Genomic DNA, 18,769 nt, shown 5'->3' with positions numbered 1-18,769 from the left:
TGGCACGTATTATGTGTCCAGCCCATTCAAGCCTTCTCACCTTTATGAATCCAATAATGTCTGATTCATTAAATAATTTATATAGCTGATGGTTATACCTCTTCCTCCATATTCCATTTTCTTCCACTGGTCCAAAGATATACCTCAAGATCCTCCTTTCAAATATAGTTAACAGTCTTTCATCCGATCCTGACAGTGGCCAGGTCTCAGAGGCATAAGATACTACTGATCTTATAAGTACTTTATACATCATAGTTTTGGTTTTCCTGGGTACTAATTTGGATTTCAGGTGTTTCCTAAGGCCATGGAGACATTTATTTGCCGCAAGTACAAGCTTTTTTATTTCATCACTGATGTCATTTCTACAGTTAACTTCTGATCCAAGGTAAGTAAAACTATTCAAATAATATATGTGTAACTATCTGAGAGTACTGAATGTTATTAAGACTCTTAATTAAGTAAGTAACTAAGTACATGGTAGGGTAAAGTGAATGCTTAGTATCCTAAGTGCTATAGAACATTACTTGACGACATCTTCAGCCAGTTATGTCCACATCCCAATCTCAAGGTCTTCAGATCAATTTTAATATTATCTTTCTCTCTGCTTAAAACTTTCCAACAAGTTGTGATGTTTAGGGTACCTTAAAATGGTGGCAGCTGGTTACTCCTAAACATTGGTAACCACCAATCACACGGTTGATAATATAAATTCAGTAAACGACGATCTCTATCCTCGTAAAAACCTCAAATGCCACGTCTTCTAAGAGGTTTTTACACTGATATCTTCGTAGCTTACATATTTTTGTTTCTGCAATTCGAGCTACATGTCGAACCCATCTTACCCTCCTTGCTTTTACAAACATAATACAAATTTCCTAGGTAACTTGTATAAATAACGCAGTTCCCCACTGCGAGGACATCCTAAATACTTCATTTATATTATATTCCTATTTGTGAATATTCCTCTGAGATGCTACCGTAGTTTATGGAATGTTCTATCTTCTGGCATGAGATACTGCGCATTCTGGTAGAAGTACACTCACATGTCGATCTAAAGTACAACTACCATCTTCACGGTCGAAGACTAAGCGAAGCAAGAAATCAGGACACAAGCTACGCTTGCTGCTTGCTTCATGTTGATTTATTGTTTGGCTTACACTCTGATCGGGGCACGTGGTAGCGTAGTTGGTTGGGGCACTATGGTACAATCCGGAACGTCGCAGGTTCGATTCCCAATGAGGCAACTGGATTTTTCAATTGACTTAATCCTTCCAGCCGCACTATGGCCCTGGGGTCGACTCAGCTTCTAACAGAAATGAGTACCAGGAATATTCCTGGGGTGCGTAAGGCTGACCGGTGCGTAAGGCTGACAACCTTACGGCTAACTATGAGCCGATTGTCTAGAAAATGTGGGAGCCTTAACGTCTCACAACCTTATGGGCCTCCACAACCTGTTACAGGGATAAATTTACTCTCTGATCCTGAAGATGGAAGTGACATGTTCCTCCAAAACGTCGGCTGAACTTTACCGGACTACAAGGAGTTATATCCCAGAAGACAGAAATCTTCGTAGTCCAGATAGCATACCCGACTGGCCTCGAAACAGGTACTCCGAAGTAAGTATCAAGACGTGATGAAAGAAAAAGAGAGAATGTTGAAAGGAAGGTTTTGTGTGGAAAACTGAAGGCGAGTTGCCGAAGGTTTCACGAACAGTTCCTATAGACCTAAATGCAGTAGGAATAAATTTAGTTAGGTTCTCGGACAAACTAGGAGACAAATTGTTTGGGTCAAACACCATTCAGTTTCAAAAAAAGTCGTTTTGAATATTCATGCGTTGTTTTCAGCTCGTGTCAGTTGAGATAATAAGCCGAGGAGGATGGACGAGTGGGACATGTAACACACGTGCGGCCAATAGGAATTCTTAAGAGAGGAAGCCACGTCAGGGAACGAGATGAAAGGGAATAAACACTAATTCTGTCAGGACACTTACGAGATGTCTGTTTCCCATATCTATACCGTACCTTTACATTCATCAAGAGGAAGAGGAAAGCCAAGAAAAATATTAAGTTAGGATGGAATCAACAGTTTGCAGCCACCTGTTCACGCTGGCTCCTCCCTCGCGGATTTTTACCCTGAAGACGAAGGCGATACGTTTCTCCGAAACGTCAGTTTACACAATATCTACACTGCGCCACATCTCAGAATACGGCACTTTTCTTACATTATTTTGTTTCTAAATGTCAATAAAATTACGAGTAGAACTGAATTTGCCGAAATTTGTGAATGATTAGGTTAAAAACTATGGCGTGAGAGAAGAGAATTCAACGGTAGATGAAAATACTCATTTTTTTAATTCGTATAGTGGGGGATGGAGTCCAGCTGCGTCCACTCGGCACGTGGGCCACTGATTGACCTATTGTACCTACCCTGGGTGATTATGATGATGGATAATTTGGTGGAATGAAGATTGGCAAGGGAAACCAAAATACTCGGAGAAAACCTGTCCCAGCGCCACTTTGTCCACCACAAATTTCACTTGACCAGACCCAGGCTCGAACCCGGGACGCCGCGGTGGGAAGCCAGCGGCTAACCCCTTCATCTATGGCGCGGCCAATAATTAATGCTTGCTGGGGAGAACTATGGTAACTTTAATTTATGTTAACTTTTAAATATATGGAAAAAAAATGAATTTTTTCCTATCTCTCGCTGCCACTAAAGCAGATAACCGCTTATTGTCCCACGCTTGGACCTTCGAATAATATAAACAAACCGAACGATAGTATCTGGTTTGTAATCAGCGTCGAAGACCGACTTTGTTCTTCCCATCCAGGAAAGCGTTCATACAGTAGCTTGCCTTGAAACATTTCATGACGGGTTTCTCCTGCACACGTCAAAATTCGCCTTTGATGAACACCTTCACAGTTCATTTGACTGTAAATAACTTCTGTAACTGCTACAGAGTCGTTAGGCAAACTATGAATGAACCAATGCGGTCACGGCTAAACTGTTTTCTTATTACGCGAAACACGTGTAGGTTGTATAAACGTATCCCTGTACTTAATTATGTAATTAAGTACCATGCCATTAGGGCATATGGAGAAGTTTTGATATAGCTCCATCATTTTCGATTTCAATGGTAGATGGAGATACATGGCCAGCTTCATGCCCCTTCCGCTTAATCCCCAAGGATGCAACCCCGTTACATACTGGATAGGAGGTTGGCTGGGCTCCACATTTGATGTGACTTTATGGAGAAGAGAAAAATATCTTGAACTTGCAGGGAAGCGAACCCTGATCGTCCAGCGAGATATTCCAGTTCTGTAGACTACACACACACACACACACACACACACACATATATATATATATATGCAGTATTTGAGGTTCCCACAGGGATGGTCATTAAGAGATCTATCTTCTGGGACATAAGGTCATGCAGTCCGTCGAAGTAAACCGAAGTTTCGGAGGAACATATCGCCTCAATCTGCAGGATCAAAGAATAAATCAAGCAAGAACCCAGTATGCAGCTGATAGTAAGCAGAGCTGTGCCTAATTCTCAAGAGATTACACGACGTTTTAGCAAAAGGAAAGAGATCTCTTTACGTATACAGTGGAACACAGATTTTCCGTGTCGCGAAGTGAGGAAAAAGACAGGTAGATAACCCTGACCTCGTCAGATTTGAGGTCGTGAGGCCCGTTTAGGAGGCGGCAGATCCTGCTTGTTACGACTTTGCATTCACTGGGCAGAGTACCAGGCAACAGCTTACGGAGCGTGATGGCTGCTTCTCTACCACTCTCGTAAACCTACATCGCTTATATCCCTTACTGTCGTCGCTTGAGGAAAATGAAATCAGTGAAAGACAAGGAAGTGAAAGGGGAAGGAATAAAGAAAGAAATGAGCAACGACGAAGAAACAGAAGCGAAAAGAATGAAGAAACAAAAGAAGTAAGACAAAGGATGGGTAACAAAGAGGTAAGAAGGAAACAAAAGGGAAAACAATGAGGAAGAAAAAGGAGTAAAAAGTAAAGGAATATATATGAAGAAAGAAAATAAGCATGGAATAAGGAAGGGTAAAAGAAGGAAAGTACAAGTTTTCCACAGAATATCAGACGAATGTCGGAAGAAGATTCAAAGCAAAAGTTTATTTTCTATAGCTTTTTATAGGACCTAAGACTAGTCTTATCTATTTGCAAATGCTTAAAAATTTAAGTTTATGGAAAAACCAGCAAGTTTAAAATATGGTGTCAGGAATAAACAAACTCAGGAAATGTATTTTAAAGTTGGTTATCTGACACTGCCCTACTGAGACTGCATATCTTTGGGCCACAGAAAGATTAATGAATATAAAACAATCAGTGAGATGAAAATTGGCAGGGGAAACCGAAGTACTCGCAAGAAAACCGCTGCAGTGCCACATTTTGAACACAGACCCCACATGGCCTGATCTTGGTTCGAACCCCAGCCGCCGCTGTGGGAAGCCAGCGACTAACCGCCTGAGCTGGAAATGTTTGTGGAGTGGTTAATAAAATAAATAAATAAAAATAAACTAGTGATTGTAAAAGAGAAAGTGTAAGTAGGCGAAAGTTTGATACGACGTATGGCAAAAGCAAGGGGAGAAGGGAGGAAGTGACGTAGTTCTTTGTGGGATTTTCGCTAGACAGAACTGCGGGTCAGCAGCCTTATCTTGAGGTTTCGCTAACTTGAACCTCTGACGCGTTCACATTAAGAATTAAAATGCGGTTTTATTTAAATTAATGGAACCTAACTGAATGACATCCGACCTACAGATTCCACGATATTATGAATTTCAAATGTCCGAACCGTTAAAATCCGCCGTTCAGTCGGGTCATGTCCACCTCACCAGAGCTTGAACCATTCAGGAAAGCAACATTTGTCGTAATGGTACCCGTTTTACCCAAAAACAAAAATAAAATAAAATTAAAATTCCGCTAGTAAAAGTTAGGAAATAATGCCTATAAAAATATGAACAAGCCGTAGCATTGACATTTTCGATATTATGAATGTTTATTTTCAGTCAGAAATCTCCTGAAAACACTTGTTTCTTTTGTTCTTTCCTCCCCTTGCTCCCACTTTGGAGCATAGGGCTGATTTCTCAGTTTCTTGATCATTTTACAGACGGCAGGAATCCTTGGACGCCGGTCACGGTAGCCGAGCGGTCTAAGGCATGTACTGTCTTCGCTCGCTTGGAAACCGGGATCGTGGGTTCGAATCCCATACAGGGCATGGATGTTTAGTTTGTGTGTGTGCGTTTTTCTGTGTTTGTGTACAGGTAGAGGCCTTGGGACGAGCTGATCATCCGCCCAAGGAGTCCTACCGAATGTGTAAGATATAGAAAAATCGAAGTGAACGGAGAAGTTCATGGAGGTAGGCCTAGGCCCACTGGGGCTGTAGTGCCAAGGGAAAAAATCTCCTTGGACGGGTGATCAGCTCGTCGCAAGGCCTGTACCTAAACACAGAAAAATTCACACACACACACACACATCAAACATCCATGCCCTGAGTGGGATTCGAACACACGATCACGGCTTCCGAGCGATCGAAGACAGTGCATGCCCTAGACAGCTCGGCTACCGTGATCGGCGTCACAGTAGTTAGTATCACCTAATTTGAGATCGGTATTGGTGATACGTCTACTCGGCAATGATCTGCTTTCCTAGCTTCATTTCCTTTTGCCGTTGGTTTACAAATATAACAAGGAGAAGGAAAAAGATGAAGATAAGTAAAAATGAAGAGGGAATCGTGGCATAAATAAATAGGAAAGGATTAGATTCTAAAGGCGCGTCCACATTACTCGTGCTCGTGCTCGTGCTCGTGCTCGCCAGGCTTGTACTCGTCGGGAGACTCGTCTGGCTTTTACTTGTGCTCATAAATCTTCGTCCACACTACTTCAGTTGCTCGCTAGGCTTCGGCGCGTGAGGATCCGTATATTTACTCGTAGTGTGTATAGGCTATAGTTGTATTTTAATTTATTGGCTATAGTTTTTAAATTGAAAATTAAAAATTTTTTGTTTTGTGACTTGTCACAGCGTCCACATTACTCGTNGACTTGTCACATCGTCCACATTACTCGCGAGCATAGCGAGTCATACGAGCACGAGTAATGTGGACTCGCCTTAAGAGACCCAACTGAATAGCAGTCTTCCCAGCCCTCACTTGAATACGGAAACAGATATAGTTTCTGAAACGTCGTGTTTCCTGTTTACTAGAATACTGAACGATGGGAAAAAGTTCAAAAACCCAGGAAGGGATTAGTTGTATTACAGAAAGTGCAAATTCCATGCTCCAAGATTCACTGTCTCACTCTGCGATAGTGATTCCCCCGATAAGCCAATTGACCTACATGCTTTTGGAATTACCACTCAGTATCAAGACTTCCAAAGTTTTAGGTTATTTAATGACGTTGTTTCAGCTGCAGAAGTAATTCAGAATGAACGCAGCATTAAAGTAAGAAGCCAGGGATCCGGGGAGGTTAGTGTAACGGAAAAGCTGTGGTCTTGTATTTCGGAGGTGCTCGGTTCGAGCCTCTGCCGGGATAACGGCTGTCCTAACTAAGGTGCTTCGTGAGATTTCTCAGTCACTCCTGACAATTGCCGTGTTGATACCTCGATTAGATCATAGCTGCTCCCATAGAAATAATTTTCAATGTATTTTTCATTCCTCATCTTTCCATTTGACACTGCCCAGTCCGAGATGCTGACAGCATCGTAGAAGAAGCTGAAGAACGTACTCGAAATTCCTGGAGCTGAGCCCTTCTTGAGAATCTGCAATTGTGCAGCTGCTCAAAAAATATCCAGCATTTTATGGAACCCGAAGGTTCATTACTATGTTCACAAGGACACTGGTCTCTATCCTGAGCCAGATCAATTCAGTCCCTACCACACCATTCTATTTCTCTAAGATCCATTTTAATACTATCCACCCAACCACGTCTTTGTCTTCCTACTTGTCTCTTTCCTTCTGGCTTCCCCACAACTATCCTATGTGCATTCCGCTTCTCCCCCCACTCCTGCTACATTCCCTACCCATTTCATCTTCCTTGACTTGATCATTCTAATTTTATTTGGAGAAGGGAACAAGTTATGAAGCTCCTCATTATGCAGTTTTCTTCAACCTCCTGTCACTTCATCTCTCTTCGGTCCAAATATTCTCCTCAGAACCCTGAGTATAAGTTCCTCCCTTAATGTCAGAGACCAAGTTTTTCACCCGTATAGAACCACAGTCAAATTATGGTTTCGTATATTTTAGTTTTTAAGTTTTTAGACAGCAGACGAGAAGGCAAAAACTTCCGGACTGAATGGTAGCAAACATTACCCGAATTCAATCTCCTATTAATTTCCTCTTGAATCAAATTTTAATCTGTTACTGTCTTTCCCAAATATTTGAACTGTGCCACATTTTCAAAGGATCTAATAGCTATCTTTATGTCATGATTTTGCCCTGAGTTCTGGTGACGAAAGAGCAACATGCACTTAGAATGAAGTACTCAGGGCATATAAATTACTTGTTTCTGAAAATGATAAGTAATAGGTTCTGAAATTATAGATGAAAATATTTTGGCCACAAAATAAAGTTAAATATTCGGTTCTGAAATTTAGAGGATCAAAAGGAATGGAGACAATATTGAAGCCTACATCCATTATTTGTTCTATACATTGTTTTCTTTATAAAAGTGTTCGATACCATAATTTCCTTTTTTATTTTTTTTTCAAGCATTTTACATAATCAGCTGTATCAATCTGTTTCACTCTTAGCCTAATAATTCCAGATGGACAACAAATTTTAAGTACTACTGTGACAGTAGGCTTATCCATGGAGCAAATTTAGAACATTTCAGAATTACCAACTTCCCGACGATATTAAAACGAACACGGCTGTAGCAACATCAATCATTGTATGTTTCAACCCTTTATTTTATGACAAGCTTCATTTAACGCAGGGTACTATCTTCTGGGTTAAAAATCCCACGAAATTAAAATTCTACAGTAACGTTAACTTACGTCATTGTGATTTTACGGTTCACCTGATCAACTGCTGTTCCTTGTAGGAAATTTTTAACCACGCCAAAGAGGAATGCGCTTATCACGGTTGCCGCACGCGAGACCTACCGTGATGCGCGTCTTCGATTCCCACTCGCTGTAAGCATGCACATCCGTGTTTTTCGCGTTACCATCGCCATCAGAGGAGTTGTACTGCTTATAAACCTCTAGTTTATTAACTATAACGACAGAAGAATAATTAACTAACTCCATAAAGTTGAGTCTTCTTGAGAAGTTGCCAGTCACTCAGCTACTGAAGAATTTTCCAACAATTTATGGAAACCGAAGATCCATTTCCGTGCTTACAAGAGCCCTCCACTGATCTCTGTCCTGATTGAGATCAATCTAGTCCATATCAACCTATTCTACTTCTCTAAGATCCGTTTTAATATTGTCATCCTACCTACCCTGGGGTCGACTCATCCACTAACAGAAATGAGTACCAGTAATTAATTAAATAATTTTCCTGGGGCGTAAAGTGCGGCCGGCGCGCAAGGCTGACAACCTTACCGCCATCTTTGAGCCGATTGTCTAGATAATGTGGGAGCCTCAACGTCTCACAACCATATGGGCCTTCACGGCCTGTTACAGGGATAGCTTTACTTTACTTACTTACCTACGTATAAGTCTTCTCAGTGATCCCTTTTATTCTGGATTTCCCACCAAATCTTCTCTCCATGTCTGCTATATGCCATACCCATCTCAGCCTTTTTGACTGATCAATCTATTTGTAATTATATTTGGCGAAATGTACAAGTTATGAAACTCCTCATTATGTTGTTTTCTCCAACCTCCCGTAACTTCATCCCTCCACGGTGCAGACATTCTCCTCAGCATCCCTTTCTTAAATACTTCAGTATATGTTCGTCCCTTAATGTCAGAGACCAAGTTTCACACCCATAGAGAACCAAAAACTAAAGTTTTTTGTATTTTAATTTTTATGTTTTTGGACAGCAATCGAGAAGACAAAATGTAAAAGCTAAAGGCAAAGTTGCCCCTGAGCTTAACTAACTAAGCCCTACGCCATGAAGGCATATGGGGGAGTGGATGTATTGACCCACGTTTTCTTGACCTCGGCACTAACTTAGAGGTCAATTGTTCGTTTCACGCCCCCGCCGTTTTACTCCCTGTACCCACTGGGTAGGAGGGTAGGTGGATCCCAGAGCCAGTCTGGACGAGACTGAAAAGTGAAAATTCATGACCCTACCGAGACTCGAACTCCGACACCTTGGTCGTCCAGCCAGTAGCCAGTGGCTATACCGACTGCGCTACCCCGGCTCGAAAACAAAGACCGAATTGTAGCAAGTATTATATGAAATCAATCTTCCTTAATTCCCTCACGAATCAGAAACACGCGGTAGCGTAGTAGGTTGAGGCACTCTGCTACAAGCCGGAAGGTCGCGGGTTCAAGTCCCGATGAAGTCATTGGATTTCTTCAACTGACCTATTCCTTCCGGCCGCACTATGGCCCTGGGGTAGACCCAGCCTCTGACAGAAATGAGTACCAGGAATATTCTTGGAATGTTCTTGTGGGTAAAAAGTGATCGTCGCGTAAGGCTGACAACCTTACCGCCATCTATGAGCCGATTGTCTAGATATTGACCTCCACAGACTGTTACATGATACATTTACTTTATTTTTACTTTTATCAGAAACGACAGAAAACTGTGAACTGGAGAGAAAAGTCAGCTTCGTTCTTTGAAATGGAGCATTTAAGACACGTGGTTAGCTGGTAGGTTAATGTATTAGTATGTTTCCGGATTAACAGCCCAAGTTACTCAGTTGCACCACCTCAATCCTTAGCCACGATCGTTGCATGCCATTACATAATGTTACACAACAATTACTATCACCAGAATTCAGCATTAAATGCTGCTTCAGACTGAAAACCTTTTGCGATTTCACGCTTCTTATCCTCTATTCGACGCCTAAAGCGAAGTGTAAGTGGCTTTATTTATTTCTTTACGTGAATAATCACGTGATATCATCCTCCACCTGATCCACAGCTGTTACACGGGGAGACAGGGGCGGAGCGTGGAGGCTAACAAAAGCCGCTGTACTTGGTATCCACTCATTCAACGTCACTGCCGCGTCACTGTGAACGTCCACATCAGCGCTGGAGGTAAGGAATTCCTTGCAGACTTTGCTTCGCTTACACTAACAGTTGCTTGCGGCTTTACAAGCTTATACTGTAGATTCTGTTTGCGTTCTCAATGTTGACGGCTGGATGTTAAGCTTAAAGTAGAGGCAAAATAGAGTCCTGTTTATAAAGCGGAGGAGACAAAATTATTTCCGTATTTCAACTCAGTTTTAAAGCAAGTGCGTGTACTAGTACCTTAGGGTTTTGGTAACCAATAAACCAAATATGTAAAGATGTAAGTTTACAGTATTCTTCGTGATTTGAATGTTTTCATTGTTGCCACTTGGGAAAGAAATATGTGTGTAGTATTCTGTGGTATTTTATGTCTCGTTAAAATCCGTTAATTATTGGCTGTAACGGAGCAAGCCTGATGTTTCGGAGGAACATATCGCCTCTATCTTCAGAGTCGAAGAGTGAGCCAAATAACAAACTGGCAGCAGAAGGCGGTAAGCTGAGCGAACCACGCTTACATTTTTCGAGTTTATGTATTTTTAACGACATACAAGCCTCCACATTAATTTTAATTTATATAAATTCAATACGAGTATAGGGCGTATGCTACAAGCAGGAAGGTCACGGTTTTGAATCCCGATGAGACGGATTTTTTTTTTTACCTAATCCTTCCAGTTGGACTACGGCCCTGAGGTCAACGCAGCCTTTAATAGAAATGAGTGTTAGGAAGATTCCTGGGAGTGAAGGGGGGCCGGCGCGTGAGGCTGACAACCCTACCACCTTCTGTGAGCCGATTTTCTAGAGAAGAGGGGCGGGGGGAGCCTTGATGTCTCACAACCCTATGGGCCTTCACGGCTTCTTACAGGGATAGCTTTATCTGTATGGGGAGAGGACAAGGGCGGCTACTTAAGAATTCCTTGCGGTGTTATCAACGCTCATGACACACCGTATTTCAGGTTCTACATGTGGTACCAGAACCGACTTTGTGACCTTCTATACCTGCACACGTATGGCGGTGACAGTAACTCGACGTTTAGTAATCTAATGTACAAGCGACCGAAAAATTTGTTGGTATCCACATAAAACAGTTTAAAATCGAACTTAAAAAATACACGTCAAATTCTAAACATCCTGTGCCTCGGTATGAAATGCGTTCTGCCAATTCTGAATACATTCGTTTCCAGTTTCACATTTTGTTACGTGATCTTGCTCTTCCCATACTTCAATTCTAATGCCGAAGTAAAAAGAAAATACGAATCAAAAATAGAAATGAAGTCAAATTCTAAACTTTAATGCTGGTATTACTACTTTCGAGAGAAATATAATGTGGCTATGACCCCTTGTCAACGTTTGAAAACTAAATAAAACTAACTTCATGGAGCTGAGCCCTTCTTGAAAAGACGCCAATTGTGCAGCTACTCGAGAATTTCCCAGCATTTTATGGAATCCGAATGTCCATTACCGTGTTCACAAGAGCCATCCACAAGTCCCTATCCTGAGCCAGATTGACCCAGTCCACACCACCCCATCCTATCTATCTAAGATCCATTTTAATATTGTTCAACCACCTACTTCTTCGTCTTCCTAGTGGTCTCTTTTCTTCTGGCTTTCCCACCGATATCGTACATGCATTCCTCTTCTCCACCCTTTTGTGTTAACTTCCCTGACCATCTCATTCTCCTTGACTTGATCATTCTAATTGTATTTGGCGAAGAGTACGAGTTATGGAGCTCCTCATTATGTATTTTTCTCCAACTTCCTGTCACTTCATGTTTGACAACTACGACACCGAAAAGAATAAGACTGCAGAGAGCGATGTTGTCTATTTCATTGTTTCGTGGCGTTTGAAAAGAGCACAAAAAACGCAAAGCACAATAGAATATTAATTGTCTGCTACCTGCCCGAAATGATAAGAGTACGTGTAGGTGTTCTCTCAGCACAGTCATTTCGAATTACAGTACGTTGTCCTCAGATAATAACCTGTTTGTGCCTTGTGGGCCTTCACATACGGGTTTGTACTAGTATATCCAAAAACTACAATGAGGTAGCAGGTGTTCAAGGTTCGTCTAGCACGTTATATGACTTTTCTATGCTTGTAATATAAACCTCAAACAAATCCTTTGTTTTTAAATGATATTGTTTTAATGTGTGCCTTGTAAAAGAAAAAATACGAGTACAAGTAATATATTGTGGCATATAGACCGGTGCTAGGCAACGACAGCGAAACAAATAACTCGACAACGTCCGTTACCAGCCAACGACCATTAAACAGCAGCAGAGTAAAGGTGTTTTCTCTGTGACCCGCGTCGATAGCTACACGTACACTTGATAAAAGCAAAGCCTATTCATAGGAGGCAAACTTATCCTCTCGTCAGAAAGTATGTTACATAAGGTCTATGACCACAGGGGTTTAGTTTAAAAATATCTCTGGTTGTGACCCTGAAGGGGTTTTGTACCAAGACGAACTGATTTGCGGTAAGCTGCCAGTCGTAAAATAAATCTGACTCTATGACAGTCTGTGTAACAGTGAGAGTCTGAAAGAGCCTTCAAACTGTAAAGTGTGGTCATGAGCTGCTACCGGGTAATGGCCGCAACAGATTCGTAACAAACAACAATGGAGTAACTGGGAAGCGGTATTCTCTACGCGGTCCGCGCAATAGATAGGTGACCCAACAATAGAAGAACTGTTGGGAGAAGTGTTTTCTATGTCGTCCGTGCTGAGGATATATAACGAGGAGAGGTTGCGATTACGAGAGAGCCTTGAGACGGCAGTGAGAAGAGTGGCCACCAGCCTGGGAGTTACTGGAGTGGAGTGAATTAGAGGACTGTTGCAGTTCAGTCCTTGTGAGGGGCACGGGTACAGTTAGGGAACCCAGAGGAAGGGGAACGACTGCCGTTGGAAGACGTTACCAGTAAACTGCTGAGGACAGCAGGCCGAGAAGACTTAGGTATGTGCTGTAGTGAACTGCAGAGTGTGTGAATGAGCGATAGCGCTTTACTTGTAGTTCCGATCTGTAAGTGTTCAATAAATCCAATTACAAATCCAAACCCCGTGTATAATCATATTCATACGCGTAACAATATGATAAAGCTAAGGGCAAAGTTATCCTTGGGCTTAATAGAACACCACGCCATGAAGACGTATGGGGGAGTGGAGTTACAGCTCAACCATTATTAACCTCGGCACTAGACGGAGCTTTGTGGTCAGCTCCGCGCCACCGCCACTGTGGTCACGGGGAAACAAACCGCGCAATCTGGACTCCAGAGCCTATCTGGACATTATGGAGAAGAAAGAGCGAACGAACCTGTTGCAACCGACCGGAATCAAACCCCGACTCCCCAGTCGTTCAGCCCGTAGCCAAGTTGATAAAAAACTGAGTTATTACGGCTCGCATAATTAAATAATCCTGACTGAAACATTTTAAGGGAATTATTAGAAGCCATTAAAGAAGCATATGTCTCCTTGGGTGACCTTACATCTCTCAGATGTCTGAATATCCCCACTAACCTTTAACAATGGAGTTATATGTTCACTCTGTGTTTTAAACAATGCACTGGAAGATACGTACGTGGTTTTATGTTACATGTAGAAGCTGTTCCTGTGCTTAACTAATTAAGCACTACGCCATGAACGCTTACTGGGGAGTGGATGTATAGACCCATATTTTCTTGACGTCGGCACTAGCTGGACGTCAGTGGTCAGCTTCACTCCCCTGTCGCTTTACCCCCGGGGAAAGAGCTCCCGGTACCACTTGGATAGGAGATTTGTTGGACCCCAGAGCCCGTCTGGACGACGTGGAGAAGAGAGAATTCTTGACCCTACCGGGACTCGAACTCTGACCTCTCGGGCGTCCACCCCGTAGCCAGTCGCTATACCGACTACGCTACCCTGGCTCCCTTTTATGTCACATGTACAGGAAACAATTTTACCTGTTATTTTATGTGGGTGTAAAATGTTATCTTTCGGTAGAGATGATCATTGAGGCTATTATTTACTCAGGGAGTAGATGGGGAAGTTTCGAAGTCACTGCCTCTCGGAGAGCCACCAAATAATCTACACTTAAACAACTGTTATATTGCACGTGATCTTACAGCGGCGAGTACGAAGAGTACAATCTCCTCGGCTGTGATGACGTATAGTGTGGGTTAAGTTTACCGACATTTCGAATGAAAGTCGAAGAATATGCTGATCAAGCAGAAGTCGAGCGTCAAATTGAATGTCTCATATCAAGGGATTCGTGTGGTCCTCGTTTGTTTTGTGCAGCGTTTAAATTTTACCAGGTCTGACAATAAAGTTCGCGAACTCGCCACGTGCTTGCCGTGGTAACAGTGGACAGAAACCTCAGTATTGTTTGACGACTTTAGCTGTGTTGTTGTTGATCTATAGCAGTCTCTTTCTGAGTGGCGTCTATTATTTTCTGGGTGTATTTTTGTGTCTTGCAACAGGAAAATGCACGTGCTCACTCGGCACTGTCTGTGAGGGAATTTTTAGTTAGTAAACAAAACATTGTGCTGGAACATCCTAAATATTCACCGGATCTAGCACCAGTGACTTCTTCCTGTACCTGAAGATAAAGGGAATATTGAAAGGAAGGCATTTTGATGACGTTGATGACATCAGGAGTCATAAGACGGCAGCTCTGACGGGCATTCCACAAAACCATTTCGAAAATTGTTCTGAAGGGTGGACTAGGCGCTGGCATTGGTTCATAGCTTCCCAAGGGAAGGGCTTTGAAGGCGACCACAGTGATATTCAGCAATGAGGTATGTAGCACTTTTACCGCAATGTGTTCGCGAACGGTACTGTCAGATCATGTATAGATCATTTTGTGACGTGTTCTCATACAAGGAAGTGAAAGCTTGACTCTGATTAAATGTGATGAAACCTGACTAAAATATCTTAAAGAAGAATACTAAGAAAGTATTGGCCGATCAATGAGAATGACACATTGCAAAGTATGTGTGACGAATTATACGGAATGCAGGATGCACCAGACGTAACGAAAGTGGTGAAAGTAGGAAGACTGAGAAGTCTGGAACTCCGGTCTAGAGCAAATGAAGCAGATCTCTGTAAGAAACTAACATTCACAAAGATGGATGGCACAAGAAGAGCTGGGACACCTCATATAACGTGGCTTGATACTTATGGACCATAGTGTATACACTCAGGATTACTGAGTTTTTGGACTTTATCAGCCTAAAGAACACGACGTTTCGAAAACTGGATCTGTTTGTCACTGTGCTTAACTAATTAAGCACAACACCATGAAGGTGTATGGGGAAGTTGATGTATATATCCACGTTTTATTGACCTCGGGACTACTTGGAGGTGAGTGGTCAGTTTCACGCCCCGAATGCCTTTCCTTCTGGGGAAAGAGCCACAGGTACCCATTAAATATGAGGTTGGTTGAACCCCAGAGCTGGTCTAGACGAGATGGAGTAGTGAAAATTCTTGATCCTACCGGGACCCTAACTCCAGGCCCTCTGTCATTCAGCCCGTAGCCAGTCGGTGTACCGACTGCGCTATCGGTCCCGATGAGTCCTAGATGAGGAGGTGGAAAATATTCTGTTGTATCCGTTAGAAAGAGCTAACCAGCAGTTTCTGAGGATAGGGATTTCTAACGGACCAAACAGTGTACGAGTCTCATCCAGTATCTGAGGACGGAAACAGAACCAGTTTCAGAAAAATTGTATTCTTTATAATACCAGACCATGGATAAAGTCCAAGAGCCCAGTAATCCCGAAGACTTAACTTTCCAAATTAGGTACGGGAAGAACTGGCGCTCTAGAGGGACCAGTGAAGAAGCGTCGTGGAGGCGGTTAAAGCTTGCTAGAGGCTGTAGAACCTTTCTTGACGACGATGTTTAAGTCTCTTTGATGAAATTTTCGATGGAATATCATCAGGCTCTTTCAAAAGCAGAAAGAGTTATTAACAATTAATATCAAATTGAAAACTGGTATCCTGAAAGTGGTGGCGTAAATTTCACCTTTTTGATGAGGTTGGCAGATCATGTAGCACGAATGGGGGAGACGAGGAATGCGTATAGGATATTGGTGAGAAAGCCAGAAGGACAGAGACCACAGGGAAGACCAAGGCGTAGGTGGGTGGACAATATTAGAATGGATCTTAAGAGAGAGAAGATGGTATGGATTGGATAGATCTGGCTCAGGATAGGGACCGGTGGAGGGTTCTTGTGAACAGGGTAATGAACCTTCGGGTTCCATAAAATGCTGGGAAATTCTTGAGTAGCTGCAGAATTGGCGGTTCCTCCAGGAGGGCTCAGCTCCATGAGTAAGAAAGTAAGTAATTACCGACCTAGCAACTACACGCGCCACACCCAATTTGTGAATATGCTGGGAGAAGTACAAATAGCGAAATAGGCAGATGGATGTTGTAACGTCATTAATATTCACGTTATAAATGTATTGATGTTAAACGTTATTGCACACAGGAATGGGAGTGGTGGGGAATCACCGAACGGGTTTGGTGAACATAAAACCGCGAGTTCTGACAAGAAGCAACGTCTCAGGCATTACAAAACCATTGTGTTGGACTTCATCCAGTTTTCTTAGTTCTTCCCCGAGTTCACTTCATTCTGAGAACTGTCTCTCTCTCAGTAATGTTAAGTTACTTCACTTGCATAGCGGACCTGCTCATGGCAGAATTTGAAAATTGGGAGGGGATATTATGGCGATTATGAAGGTGAGAGATAATGATGAGAAAATTTTAGAGTCATGTGTTACTTGTGCTACTTATCGCGCCAACAATGAGATCGACACGTTGCCAAGTTTCTGAACATATCCATGATTTATGCTAACCGTCTTACAGTGCACACACTTTTTCACCTTACTCTTCTCTTTTGCACTACATGTTTCAGCACTAATGCGCCATCTTCAGGTGCGCTTTCTCTGTGCACGTCTAACTACTGCATTGCATGCACTGATGTCTTCATACTAAAATGACTAAAATATATATTCGTCATATATAATAATAGATTTTAAATATTAAAACTTTTCAGGATTCGTCATCCTTATGTCGTATCTTACGCCGTATTTTAGTATGAAGACGTCAGGGCAGGCAATGCAGTAGTTAGACGTGTATAGAGAAAACGCACCTGAAGATGGCACATTAGTGCTGAAACATGTAGTGCAAAAGAGAAGAGTAAGGTGAAAAAGTGTGTGCACTGTAAGACGGTTAGCATAAATCATGGACATGAGTCAGTGCAACAGGACGCTAAAATATAACATTATTTCTGAACATACATGAATTGCACGTCTTCATGTCTTGAGTTTACTGATTATAACTTAATTCATCGTTTAAGTTTATTTGGTTGATTTTCGCTTCGTTAAACAGGTGGGGTACATAAAACTCAAAGGTCTTTCGTATTTGCTGGTACACGAAACTACATAAATATATACTTGAATGTATGAATGTATATTTTTTTATTGCTAGTGGGGTGGGACTAAGTCCCGTGTACTGCGGCCACTTCTGGCCTATTGTACCAGCCCCAGATGATAGGTGAGGGTGATTGTGGAGCAATTGGTGGAATGAAGATTGGCAGGGGAAACCGAAGTACTCGGAGAAAACCTGCCCCAGCGCCACTTTGTCCACCACAAACCCCACTTGACCAGGCCCGGGACCGAACCCGGACCGCCGCAGTGGGAAGCCAGCGACTAACCGCTTGAGCTATGGCGCCGCCCTCCTATGAATGTATAAGGAGTTGTCCTTCTCGGCCCTTGCACCACCACCTCAGTGTAAATATGTACTTACATTGTGCACACTTGTTCATACAGCGCCAAACGAACGGCACTGACATCACAATAAAAAATAGTGGAACGAATGACCTTCAATCTAAAGTCAAAATTACGTAATTTCTCAAAGACTGTTCGTTCAACCCCCAAATATAGAGAAAAACACGCCTCATTTTTTTCTACAACACTCAGTGGAATTTCTTTTGCATCTGGAGACTATGCAACTATGGAACAAAAGAAACTCCGTGTCCTGTAGTCCGCAAGCGAACTATGCCGACCGAGCGACCACCGCTTTTCAGCGAAGTTAGTGCCAACATTAGCGGATAGAGGATATTGCGTGGTCAGCGCAACTATACCCCACTGCCGTTAATTTCAGTTTTCTAGACCGGAGCTGCTGTTTCCTTGAAATACACATAGCTCCTCAATTATCCTCACGAGGCTGAGTTGACCCCGTTCCAGACCCACTACTTCTCAGAAAATCTGGTAGCGCCGGGAATCGAAACCGGACCTCTGGATCTGTAGCCAGGAACTCTGACCACTAGACCACAGAGGTGGCCACTGACATCTTAGTCAAATAAAAACTATAAATTAATATGAGCTTAACGCGACAGTTATTTTGTGGGGACCGATTATGAGCAGTGTTTGCCATGAGCAGTGTTTGCCAGAGCGCTTGGTTCTCCAATAGAATGGAATTACATGCAAATGTAGAAGGTTCAAACTGCTGACAAGCCCCAGTCGCAGCCCTTGACCTACTTCTGCATTCATCGGATCATAACGAAACGTGACCACAGCTGGTAGTTGGAGTCAAAGGAAGGTCATCCACAGTGACTTAAACTTTCTTAATTGTTTAATGTGATTTTCTGTTGTA

The 18,769-nt window shown here is 42.5% G+C and overlaps 2 protein-coding genes across 2 annotated transcripts in view; one reads left to right on the top strand and one right to left on the bottom strand.

Moving 5' to 3' along the window:
- The window catches only part of LOC111875717 (apoptosis-inducing factor 3), a 190,169-nt gene that overhangs the window by 59,239 nt on the left and 112,161 nt on the right, over positions 1-18,769 (bottom strand). The window lies entirely within an intron of this gene.
- LOC111875718 (alkaline phosphatase 4) overlaps positions 10,105-18,769 on the top strand; it is a 29,722-nt gene continuing 21,057 nt past the window's right edge. The window contains exon 1 of the mRNA XM_023872192.2: positions 10,105-10,179. The gene's annotated coding sequence lies outside the window, so the exon portion shown is untranslated. The remainder of the gene's footprint in view (positions 10,180-18,769) is intronic.

Source organism: Cryptotermes secundus, unplaced genomic scaffold (genome assembly GCF_002891405.2).
Source record: "Cryptotermes secundus unplaced genomic scaffold, Csec_1.0 scaffold590, whole genome shotgun sequence".
NCBI lineage: Eukaryota > Metazoa > Arthropoda > Insecta > Blattodea > Kalotermitidae > Cryptotermes > Cryptotermes secundus.
The sequence above is the reverse complement of the archived record's forward strand: the minus strand, read 5'-3'. Positions and strand labels throughout refer to the sequence as shown.